The 12,475-nt window shown below is 37.5% G+C and overlaps 1 long non-coding RNA gene across 1 annotated transcript in view; it reads left to right on the top strand.

Annotated features, from left to right (window-relative positions):
• Positions 1–1,650: 1,650 nt before the first annotated feature.
• Positions 1,651–12,475, top strand: part of LOC146865604 (uncharacterized) — a 40,091-nt gene continuing 29,266 nt past the window's right edge. The window contains exon 1 of the long non-coding RNA XR_014976657.1: positions 1,651–1,764. This is a non-coding gene — a long non-coding RNA (uncharacterized LOC146865604). The remainder of the gene's footprint in view (positions 1,765–12,475) is intronic.

The raw sequence follows: 12,475 nt of genomic DNA, 5'->3' as shown, positions 1-12,475 counted from the left end.
TTTCAGCTATTTCTATTTGTTTACGTGCACTTCTTTTTTTTGTTGTTGTCAGTCCAGGTTCTGTTTTGGTAATGTTTCCTTTTGTACTCTTTGAGCTGGGATTTGTTGTGCTGGTCGGTCTGCTTTGTTCATAATCTTGGATTACTTTCAGTTTAAAATTCGCATAATTGGTAATAAACCACATTTGTAATTTTTTTCTTTTCTAGTTTTTGTCATTGTTTTATTTTGTTTTTTATTGGAATTTATCTGCATTGTTTTTTTATATCAGGGATGGGGTGAGCAGGAGGCAAGTCTGAAACCTGGGTCCCTAGTTCCAAATTTGGCAGCTCTGGATGATTCACCACATTCTCAACACTGTTATGTCAAAAAGAGAGCTTTGTGAAAGATTGTTATTGTAAGGGGCAAGACTGTGCGCTACTGCTGTACGTTACTGTTTGAACAGGGCGATTAAGTTTACTGCCATGTTCAATTAGGGGATTCAGGGCAGATTTACAAGCCCCTTGCGCCACTTTTGAGTAATTTTCCCCATGTTAAAAATTACGCAAAAGTGGCGCAAGGGGCTTGTAAATCTGCCCCATCATTGCTAATGTGTCTAGGTTTGAATTTAAAAAAACGATTTGTGAAATTCAAAGCTTGCTTAGTGTTATCCAAGGCTGACGTAGTTCACACTACACCTGCACTTTAAGAGTTCATTTGTGACATTCAAAGAAAACTGTGAGATCTTGAAGCAAGCGGTTTGTGAGTGTGCCCAAAACATCCAGCAGACCGGGAGAAGAGAGCAAATTAGGGTAAGACAAAAAGAAGGCATAAATGATAATCTCTCGTTGTTTTAAAATGCCATAAAGGTTGGTTGATTCGGCTCACTTGATGCACTTCCGTGTGCGATATTTATTCGGCAAGAGGTGAACCCCATACAAATCGCCGTGTGTCTCTATCACTCTCTCCCTACTACCCCGAGCGCTAAACCATCAATGCATTTTTTTCTCATTGTTTATTATATTTATCTTTGCTTGTTAATTATTTCAACTATTTGAATACATAACCACCTACTCAAACAACATGATACAGTCTAACTCGGGTTTCAAGAAATACCGTGTGGATGAATAATCGCTTCTCTCACTGGCTTCACATTAATTGGAAACGCCAGCTTGTTCATTGTTTCTTCTGAGAAATCCTTCATAAAGTACCTGTGAGAATGCAGATGCGGGGGATGAAGGGATAGGTTGTTTCTTTTCCCGTTTTACGAAGCACTGTTCTGAGAGTGCGTCTGTTTTAGAAGCGACTCTTCATCGAAAACAACTTCAACCTTCTTAGCTACCCAGTAGAGACCCATTACAGACAACATGTTTATTTTCTTCTTGAAATATACTATGAGTGAGCAACAATATTTCAACATTGTGTTTTACACTCAGCCAACACCACATAATAAAAAACTGAATAATTTGAGATTCATATCTTTATATGCAACTAGCAGTGTGTGCAAGAAGTACCAAGGAGGCCTGCTCAGCAGCACATAGTGGAGAGACTGGTGCCAGGCAGCCCCCTTTGTTTACCTGATTGTGAAATATTAAGCCAATCCCCGCCTGGGCCCAGCCTCCAACCCTCAGACAAACAGGTAGTCTCTAGACAATGCCCCTTTTATCACAACCTCCTAGCACACTCTCCCATGCCCTGGCCTCAACTCCTCTCCCTCTTTTTCTCATGTTCTAGAGTCCCCTCCTCCTCCCTACTCCAGATACCCCAGGGACTTATTAAAACTAACTGGTGAGTGCACTTCATTTTCATTTTTGCTCGGCTTAATCTCTTTTTTCATTTATGTTTGCCTTAGTACGGAAGTCTCCGCTGGTAGAAATGAATGTGACTTCCCCCAAAAAATTTTTACCACTGTTTTACTTTTACAGGGTCTTGTTTATTTTCCACTGTGGTTTTGTGGTGATTAATGTCTGTTCAATGAGACTAATGACTGCGGTGGTTATTTACGTTTTAGTTCTGTTTCCCAGTATATTGTGCCCAGCTGTTGCATTCATTAGAGTTTACTCTCAGCCAGGGTGCTGTCTCACCTATTTAAGTTCCTGACATCTATTCTTAGAACAGTAGCACCAGAATAAACATTTTAGGTCATGAATATTTCAGAAGAAGCAAGTTCTGTATAGAACATGCTCGTCTTGTTTGGCCATACAGAGCTTTTTAAGTTCAGAGCACACCACTTGCACGTCTTATCCAGTCCTGTTTAATTTCCTTTGCATTCTGGGAACTGTAGTTTTTGATTTCCATTAATAATTGCATGCAAATGACAAAGAAAAGGATAGAAACTGAACTGTGCATGTCATGCACACCTTCTAAGAAAAAACTTGAGGGGGATTTCTAAATTGCCCTCCTTCCCTAAAAATAAATAAGTCAGGGGTCTTCCTAAACGTCTGACATTATTGCAATCATCAATGTTTTTTGTTCCTGGGGAGTGTTGCAAAGCATCCTGTCCCCACCGCCTTTTAACCAGTTAAGTCTGACGTGTCCATAAATCCTGGGACATCTCTCTTATTAGATCTCCATCAATATGTCACTGTAAAGTTCAGAATCAGGCCTAAGCACTTTCCCTTTAAAATGTAGTTACTTTGAACAAGTTCCTTTATTTTCTAAAGTAGTCAGCTGTAGGATAACTCAGTGCTTAAATGCATCTGTTGCTTAATTCTGCACACTACCTACAAGACATTGCTTTGAATATGGCAGGTCCAGCAGGTATTTTTACCCTTCTAAGTCAATACAATAAGGACCAGGCTCACTATTTACCGAAAGCATTGTTTCTTTATGAGCGCCATTTCCTCGTTCCAGGTTGATCTTTCTTCCACCTTCACAGCTTATAAATACATGTGCATGCATGCACATCATCGCACTTTTACTTTTTTCTGCTGATGCTGAACAATATTGGCAAAACAACAAAGGCAAAACTAGTAGGTCTGCATTTACATCCAAAAGGCAGAACTTATTGGCTATGCAATGCTTGTTTATATGTTAAGATTATTTTACCAAAAACTCTGTGTTTGTTTGGTTTAATCATTTATTCATTTTATTGTTACATTTATTTTATTTAAAAGAAATTCACAGCCTCTCAGTGCTGCCAAAGACTGTATTTTCTTTAACTGAGGCCATGGTTGATTGCATGAGCATGGTTATATTTTTGATGTATTTATCATTTGAAATGGTTTTAATTATTCATACAATAAATGAATCTGAGCCTGGATATCATTCTTATCCTTATCCTCATCCTTATTCTTATTCTTATCTTTATCCTTATCCTTATGCTTATTCTTATTCCTATCCTTTACACATCCTCATTCTTAACCTAGAACTTGTCCTTACCCTTATCCTTAGCCTTAGGAATGCTGGACCTACCCCTCCCCCTCCCTCTGGGAGTACATAATCGTACCGGTCCCAGCATTCCTCTTGACAAAACCAAGCCCAGATGAAGGCCGGCAGGGAGGGAGGGAGGGAAGCCATGAAGGGGATGAGGACAACGGGACCAGGAGTAATGAAGATTACCGGTAAGTAATAGGACATTACCCCCAGGTCCCTCCTGTCCTTGTCCCCTTCATAAACATGTGAGAATACCCAAGCAGACACCATCATTCATCCACAATAAACCACCAGGACCACCAGAAATGCAAAACCCAGCGATTTATTGAACAACAGAACAAGAAATCCAGGAGCACACAGCATGCAGCACTCCCAAACCAAAATTATCATCCTCCCCCAACAAATTCTGAAGGCCATAATGCCGAATAAAGTTATTAGAGGACGCCCAAGCGGCCGCCTGACAGATCTCAGAAAGGGGAACCCCCCGAACCTCAGCCAAGGAAGCAGCCACCCCACAAGGTAGACCTCCTCTGAACCCCCGCAGGAGGAGGAGACCCAGAAAGAGAGTAAGCCAAAGCAATGACCTGCTTCAGTCAATGACCAATGGAAGCAGAAGAAGCCTTCCCCCCACGAGCCGAGGTAATTGCCACAAGAAAGACCACTTTAAGAGTAACAAATTTAACGTCCACATCCGACAGGGGCTCAAATGGAGGAGCCACCAAAGCCCACAATAATATATAATAAATGTCATCCATACTCCTCCTTTCTAATCCAAACTGTTCTTAACAAAAGCAGCGGTCTCTCAAGCCCCTATAATCTCACCCATACTTGTCAACATCTCCATGAAGTCATTACCGGCAATGATCAATGAATTTCAGATCACATGTTCTAATTACGCAGATAACACACAAATACTTCTTAAAATGGAAAGTCACAAAGACATTGGAAACTCAAAAATCTTCAGTGACTTCAGACCATTGATCAGTGGATGCCATAGAGCCATCTCAAATTGAATGTGTCCAAAACTGAAATACTCACATGTGGTGATTGGAAAAATTATGACCTGCTCTGGACCACCTCTTAACGTATCCAAGGAATTAAGAAACCTTGGAATTACCATGGACTCCATGCTACCAATAAAGGCCCAAGTGGATAACTTAGCAAGATCAAGCTTCATTACTATTAAAACTCTGTGACGCATCTTCCCCCACCTAGGATTTCCACCCAAGGTTCAACCTACCATCTCCATCTAAACTTGATTAGGTCAATGGACTTTACCATAGATCATCTTTATCAACTATTAAATGACTACTACGAAATCAGAACGCTACTGCCAGACTACACCTACACGTAAAGCCACAAACCCACATCTATCCTGCCTTGAAGGCCCTACATTGGTAACCGGTTGCCAAAATATCCATATTCAAGCTGCTTTGTGTCACCCACAAAGCAATACATGGAACTGGACCACTTTTGCATCAGGAATAAAATCACAAATACTCACAAGAAAGTGACCTCCATTCCAAATTGGCATCTCTCCCCAAACATGAGATCCGCAGATAACTATCTTATCTTCAAAAAACTACTCAAGACTTGGCTCTTTCCTACATTACGACCATGTTTCAAGTTTAATTTTATTTGCTTAGTTAACTGAAACCACTGCAATAGAATGAATTCACCATTGCAAAACTATTTGTTCACAATCATTAAAATACATCTTTTCCTAAAACCAACTTAAATCAGTCGGCAAATTATTAATTCAAATTCAGTTCTTATAGTTATATAATGTGATCTGACCATATACAAAATAGGAGCAGAGTAAATCCAGTGTGAGTGAGTTTGTTCTTGTGATGCAGATGGTTTTAGTGCCTCTAACCACCTTCCCAATAAATTTTCAGGGCTCCCAGTTACTTCCCAGCTTCTATGGCCAACCATTCTCAAAACGCAAATGTACAGCATATGCCTTTGTAGAGAAACATGTACGTGTGTTTTGCCTACAAATAAATGCACTACTTCTGATTTAAAAATATATAGATATACTTTTAGGTCTGCTTAAACAAATGTCTATATCACGTTTGCTGATATATATCTATATTTATATCTATATCTATATTCACTGAAAAAACCAAAGGTTTCACAGGCGTTATAGTTAGGAATTGGCATTTAAAAAACCTTTGAAATTCACTGAAAAAAACATAGGTTTCATGCATGTTATAGTTAGGAATTGGCATTTAAAAAACCTTAGAAATTCACTGAAAAAACGATAGGTTTCAGGGGCGTTATAGTTAGCTGGACATTTCCCTCGTACAAAACCCTAGAAATTCCCCTGTTATAGTTAGTTCAGCTAACTATAACTCACGCCCCCGCAATGCACTGCTGATGACGTCACATATTACATCACTCATGACATGGTCAGTGTACGAGCTAATTCCTATCTGTTGTCAATTTTTCATAAACAGCGTGCAACAGAGAACAAAATCTTTTTTGCCGATTCTCCATAATTTGCTCTTGCAAATCTTCAAGATAAAAAACAACATTGACCACTACATTAGCATAGCAGTTGACACCAGAACTATTTTCAAACTGATAACCAACAATCTCTTCAACAGTGTCCAATTTCTTTTTACCTGCAATCACAACATTATCTTGTTCTTTTCTTTTCTTGATACCTTCAGAACAGATATTCTCTAACCTTCTTTTTCGACCAACCACACACTTTTCAAATACAGGATATTGACCTAAATTTGGAGCATACACCCTTCTTAACCTATTATACTCTTTTACACAGTTTGCATCTGCAGTAAGCTTTGTCTCATCAAAATCAATCAAAAACAAACCAGATAATGTTCTGACTCGCGACAAAGCAACATATGCCATACCCTCTTTAAATACAGTAGATACAATGTTCACCAATGCACTGTCTACACTTAATCCTTGATATCTATGAATAGTCACTGCATATGCCAGAGCAAATGGAAATTGTTTCCTACGGACATATAAATCTTTAACAAGCAAAAAACGAACTGAACAACGACCAATTTCTTTAACTTCATCAATCTGATAAAATTTAATTTTTAAAAATTCAATTCCTTCTTTTTTCTGATAATTCACAAAATCCACCACTTTGCCCATTGCACCATTAACTAAACCTTTCTCTACATCCAAATTACGCCTTAAAATTACCCGACAGTTTACACACACATACAGTGTCTTTTCCAAACCAGCAGTTTTAGATATTTTTTTTCTAAACAATCTAGTTTTGATCTCAACTTACCCGTTAAAATAATAGTGATTCCTTCATGTAGTATTTTATCGATGGCTTCCATTTTGACAATTTCTTCATTTTCCAATTTTAATAATTCTTCGTTGAATATTGAACACTCACGCAGTGTTGGCAATAAGCAAATCACTGACTTATTTTTAGCAATTTCCATGTACACTTTTGCAGCAACTGCATTTTCATTTGGAAAGACATTGCAAAGTAATCGACTCTCCAAAGCTTCTTTCCCTTTTTTTGAAAGAATTCCAATTCTTATATCTTGAAGAATACTTCCATATTCAGCATCATTTGCCTGTCGCATATTTGTTGTCAGTTCTTTGTATTGAAAATTACTCCAAATGTTCACATTACCAACACTGCCAAGAGACTTTCTAGTATCTTCATGGGCAAGTGTTTTAAATACTGGTTGTCCTTTTACCGGTGTCAGTTGCAGTAGATCTCCAAAAACTATGACGTGTTTTCCTCCAAATAACACGTCATACTCTGTTTTAAGAATTTGCTGCATTCTTAAATGCACAAAGGCAAGCATCAAGTTTGAAACCATGCTCACCTCATCAATAATGAGAAGTTTCATTTTCTTCAGCCCTCTTGAAACTTCACAACAAGCTTCTCCAGATAGCTTGTGGTATTCCAATTTGTTCTCATAATCTACTGGTAGCATTAGTAAACAATGTAAAGTAATTCATTTAATGTTATGTGCTGCCAACCCAGTTGGAGCAGTGACAACACAAGACAAATGCGACTCAGTTGTTGTCTGCAGATAACTTGTAATTACTTTAATTAAGAAACTCTTTCCTGTTCCAGCTTGACCACTCAATAACATTCGGATAGGTTGAAATGATGTACATGAGCAGTCTTTCTTTTCATGAAGTAATCCATGGTCAATCTGCTCTTTCACTTGCTGATATATTTGTTTCTGTTCAACATGTAGTTGCACTTCCAAGTTTCCTAACTGTATTGCATCTTCTTGTGCTTGATACATTGCTGTTTCCACCTCATTCATGGAAATCGCTGCTTCATTTTCAACAATTGGTTGTCCAAGTGGACCTTGAGTCAGTGCAGCAGAACTTTGACTGTCTTGAGAACTGTCTCTAGCAATCTCAGCTGCAATTGTAGCTTCTTGATCAATTTCATCATTCAACATTTTCACATAATTGGCGAAAGCACTGCATTGTATGCTATCTTTACAAGCATTAAATGAATCTTCATAGCTGGGAAAATCTCCAAGTAATTCCAGTTTAGAACGACATGGTTTGAACATTTGCAAAAGGGCTAAATAGTAAAATTCCCTTTTGTCAGCAGTGTCGCAACTCAGTTTTCTGTGATTAATTAAATTTCCTTTCCTTTGTTTCACCAGACATCCTTCAGAACCAATCACTCCATATTTTCCATCGTTGTTGTTCTCTGTAATATTCCGTTTAAAAGTGTAGTTTTGCAACACTTCATAGAGACACATGTTCTCAAGATGATGACTTCTCTTTGGATAGTATGTGTCCAACATATTGGTTTTCAAAATATCTGTACTTTCAGGGTCATTTTCTGCTAAATATTCAATTTCTTGAACAGATTTCAGTACTCGATTTCGCATTCCTGCAAGACCTAGACTCACCCAAATGATTCTTCTACTTTTGGAATATAGACTTGCAGATGATAACCGATCTGAACATTTATATGCTCCAAATTCACTATGCGATAACATTTTCAAACTGAAACTGTATAATTTCTTACTTAGACTCTTCTCGTGAGAAATCTCTTCCCACATTTCTTTCAAATCAGTCTTTTCTGATTTAGTAATGTAAGACGTTACATATCGAGCAACAGCAATAGAATTGTCCGCAACATACTGAATATCCATATTAGCGTTCCACATGGATAAAATAACTGGGTTGTAGTCATTTATGTATTTTGATTCTTCGCTTCTTCTTAAGTTGTAGGTGTTTTTCGGAGACTTTCTTGTGATGGTATGTCGTACAGCTGACATGAAACTGTTCACTCTTCCTTTGGCTAATACAGGACGTGGAAATCCAAAACGACATTTGGTATAGAACTTATCCTTTGACTTGTACTTTCGTCGACAGTATTTTCCACACCTATGGCTTTGAAATCGTAAGACTTGTTCTTTTAAGTGTTTGTCTTCTCTGCTATTTGGTACAGCACATGTAGCATAATCTTCAATGAAAGACAAAACACTTTCATCTGAATCTGTTCCAAATTTGGGGGCATTCTTGACCCATAACAACATATGTATGTGAGGAGCACCTCTTGCTTGATACTTCTTTCTCCAAAAGAAATCCACAACTTCTCCAAGAGGAGGATTCTTTTTATTGCAGATGAAAGACATCATAGCTTCAAATCTATTATTGAAATATCTGCATACATTGACAGGATCCAAAGAGCACAATTCTCCAGGTGTCTTGTATTCAATATTATTTATATTGGAATTTGCCTCTCGAAGAAATTCAAGTAAATCATCCCAAGCATACTCAGCACAGCTTAGTGTAACAAACCATGTAGGAGTTCCCAAGTTCCGTAGAATGCATTTCAGTTCTCCATGTCGACGGTACCAATATTCATTAGTCCCACGCTGACATGCCATCAGATTAATCAACTGAGATTCTAAATGATCATCTCTCTGATGCACTTTATCCATAAAATCCTTTGCAGTTACATTTTGCAGATGCATTCCAGTTTTAAAATGTGATTTACTGCATATGAAAGTCCAGACAAGTCACTTTCAAACAGAAGATGAAACATATAAGGGATACATTGTCAAAATCTTGGATCTTCTGCATATAATCTTGTTGTCCAATATTCAGATGCAGGAATCTGCACAGGACGTTCATCATATCGCCCACCTTTTCCTGTTGGAAACAACTGCGGGAAACAACGAGCTTCCAAACTCTCTTCCCATACACTCAAGTGACTTCCAGTTGCTTTTTTCATTTGAAACAACTCAATTGTATTCCCCATCACCTCTTTGGAATGAAGTGGATGTACACTGTAATGTTCATAGATCTCTTCTCATCTGGACATGTCCACTTTTTCAATTTGTCCACTTAATGTTTCACTATCTTCTGCTAAATCTATTTCTTCTTCTCCAACAAACACATTTCTATAGTACTCATTATTTTTTATCAGATACAATGATGCCTTTTGCACTTTTCTAACATCCACTAACTCTTGCCAGATTTTCTTATTCTTAGTAGGAACACCATTAACTAGAATGACTAGTGGCTCATTTTCTGCATGATCTACACCAATAGTTTCAACATTTTTCCTTAAGTCTAATGGTAAATACACAACTCTTCCTTTCAATCCTCTTTGCAACTCTGATGGAGGTAATTTACTTATTTTGGGCTCCATACGAACAATAGCCTGAAATGGGTGAACACTTTGTATCAGAATAGACTCATACGTATTTAAATCTATCAGCTCTGGAGGAATAGCAACCAACTCTAGATTATTATGAACAGCTCTAGCAGGCATTTTATTCACATCTAATTTATTATAACAATATTTGCAAATACGCTGCTCACATCCCAAATCAAAACAATCCTCTACCAACAAATAAGTTGCAAATTCCATCCACTTATCATTATCTTCTATTTCACTTTTTAAATACAGATTGACACCCCTAGACTGATTTTTATAGTGACTTCACCGACAACAAATACAAGAAACATTTGGTCTTTCACCTGAAATTACCTTAAACTTTGTCATTTCATCCTCAAATTTTTCTGTAATTACAGGTTCTACATTGTCTTCAACATTTTGTTCTACTAATGTGTCAGTTTCTTCACTCTCTTGCTGAGGCCCAAAGTAACAAAACTCAATATCCTCACAGACCTGCTTCACATCTGAAACTGACCCACGCAAAAGAGCACTGTTCAACTCACTTAACTTTAGTGCTGGACTTTTTGCATAATACAGCCTTCTCACTAACTTCCGCATTTGAGTATGATGTACTGCCAGCATTCTGAAATGGTGAAAAACCCTTTCACAAACTTTCCTAGAAAGACAAGCCAGAGAATGACCTTGCAAACCAGTATGTTTGCTCACTCTGCAAGGGTCTAGTCCTTGCAACAGCTTAATCTTTTGTTTTACACTTTTTTTAGTATAGACTCGTAAAAAACGACATCATTTTTCAATAGATTCCTGTCGTACATTACAAACACTACTGCAATCCCAAGTGTACACAGGGTTTTTAGCACGTCTCCCTAAAACTTCATCAGCTATCACTTCTTCTGCATTTCTTTCAACCATTTTCTCTTTCTCCATTGGACAACCATCACTAACCTCATAACCTCTACCACTGGTGTCAACTGCATACAATAATTTTTCACTTAGTGAATAACTCTCTTCATTAAAAAAAGGCTCTGAACTAGAACTGTGTTTCTATTCTCCCAAAAAAAATCACAATTTATTTTTTTATTAATAACTCTTTTCCTCCTACTTTTGGCCTTCATTACATATATCTTCTTTTACCATACTTTATCTCCTTTGACTGAATATTTGCTTTTTTACTTTTCCTCTTATTTTGATTTTTTTTCTTACTTAAAAAATTATTTGAAGTTTCAACATTCTCTACATTCTGTTTGCTCCTACAAACATTTTTAATAAATTGCTTCGTGATCTTACCAGAAGATTTTTTCCTTTTAGCCACATTATCTTTTTCATTCAATACTTGTGGTTGATGTTTCTTCAAATAATCCTCCTGTCTCTGTTCTTTTCTTTTCTGGCATACTTTCTCGATTTTAACGTTGAAAAACAGTATCTGCAAAAAAGAGTCACAAATAAATGTATATTAATAACTTTCAAATTTATAATATTCCATTACTGTACAAACACATTTTACATAAAAACAGACTAAAAAACTATAGCCCTGAACCACAAGTGTGACGATGATTAAAACACTACAAACATAATGCATACTACTTTGAAGCAGTTCATGCCCTAAAGCCTACCTCACTAAAAGACTTCATGCTAACTAACTGAATGATTACAGTATTAAAAAGAGACACACTGGGTGAGTAACAGGGTGCTTGCTAGAAGTGTATGAATACTAACTGGGGAATTGAAGCTGCGAAAGACAACTGTGTAGCTCATTAGAGAACTGAATACATACTGGCTAGGCATTTAAAGCAGTCCATGTGCTAAGGCCCGGCTCACTGCATGAGTACTTGGGTTCTGACTAAATGATTAGACTACAGCAAGGAGACTGCCTGGATGAATTTATAACTGGTAGACTTTTCGCACAGGGAATGAATTAGTACTTGGTACTAAAAAGGTCACTAAAAGACTGCAAAGGGAGTGACAAGATGTTTGCTGGACTATATGGATATTGACTAGGGAATTGAAAGTATAAAAGACAAATCTCTAGGTGGTTAAAAGACTGCATGCATAGTGCATAGGGGTTTGAAGCAGTCCATGTGCTAAGTCCTGGCTCAGTGCATGAATACTTAGACAGTAACTGAATCGTTAGAGTACTGGAAAGAGAGTGTCTTGGTGAATTTATAAATGTTTGGGTTTTGGCACAGTGAATGAATTACTATATGGTGCTGAATGGGTCACTAGAAGACTACAAAGAGAGTGATAGGGTGTTTCCTGGAAGTGTATGGAAACTGTCTAGAGAATTGAAGGTGTGAAAAACAAATGTGTAGGTGGTTAGAGAACTACATGCATACTGCATGGACATTTGAAGCAGTCTATTTGGTAATGAATGGTTCACAACATAAGTACTTAGAAACTGACTAAATCATCAGACTACTTCTTGGACAGTGCCTGGGTAAAAATATAAAATTTTCAGTTCTGGGGTAGTAAAGACAATACTACATGGTACTGTAC

This window comes from Triturus cristatus, chromosome 2_1 (assembly GCF_964204655.1).
Source record: "Triturus cristatus chromosome 2_1, aTriCri1.1, whole genome shotgun sequence".
NCBI classification, from domain to species: Eukaryota; Metazoa; Chordata; class Amphibia; order Caudata; family Salamandridae; genus Triturus; species Triturus cristatus.
This window is presented reverse-complemented; position numbering and strand designations above follow the sequence as displayed.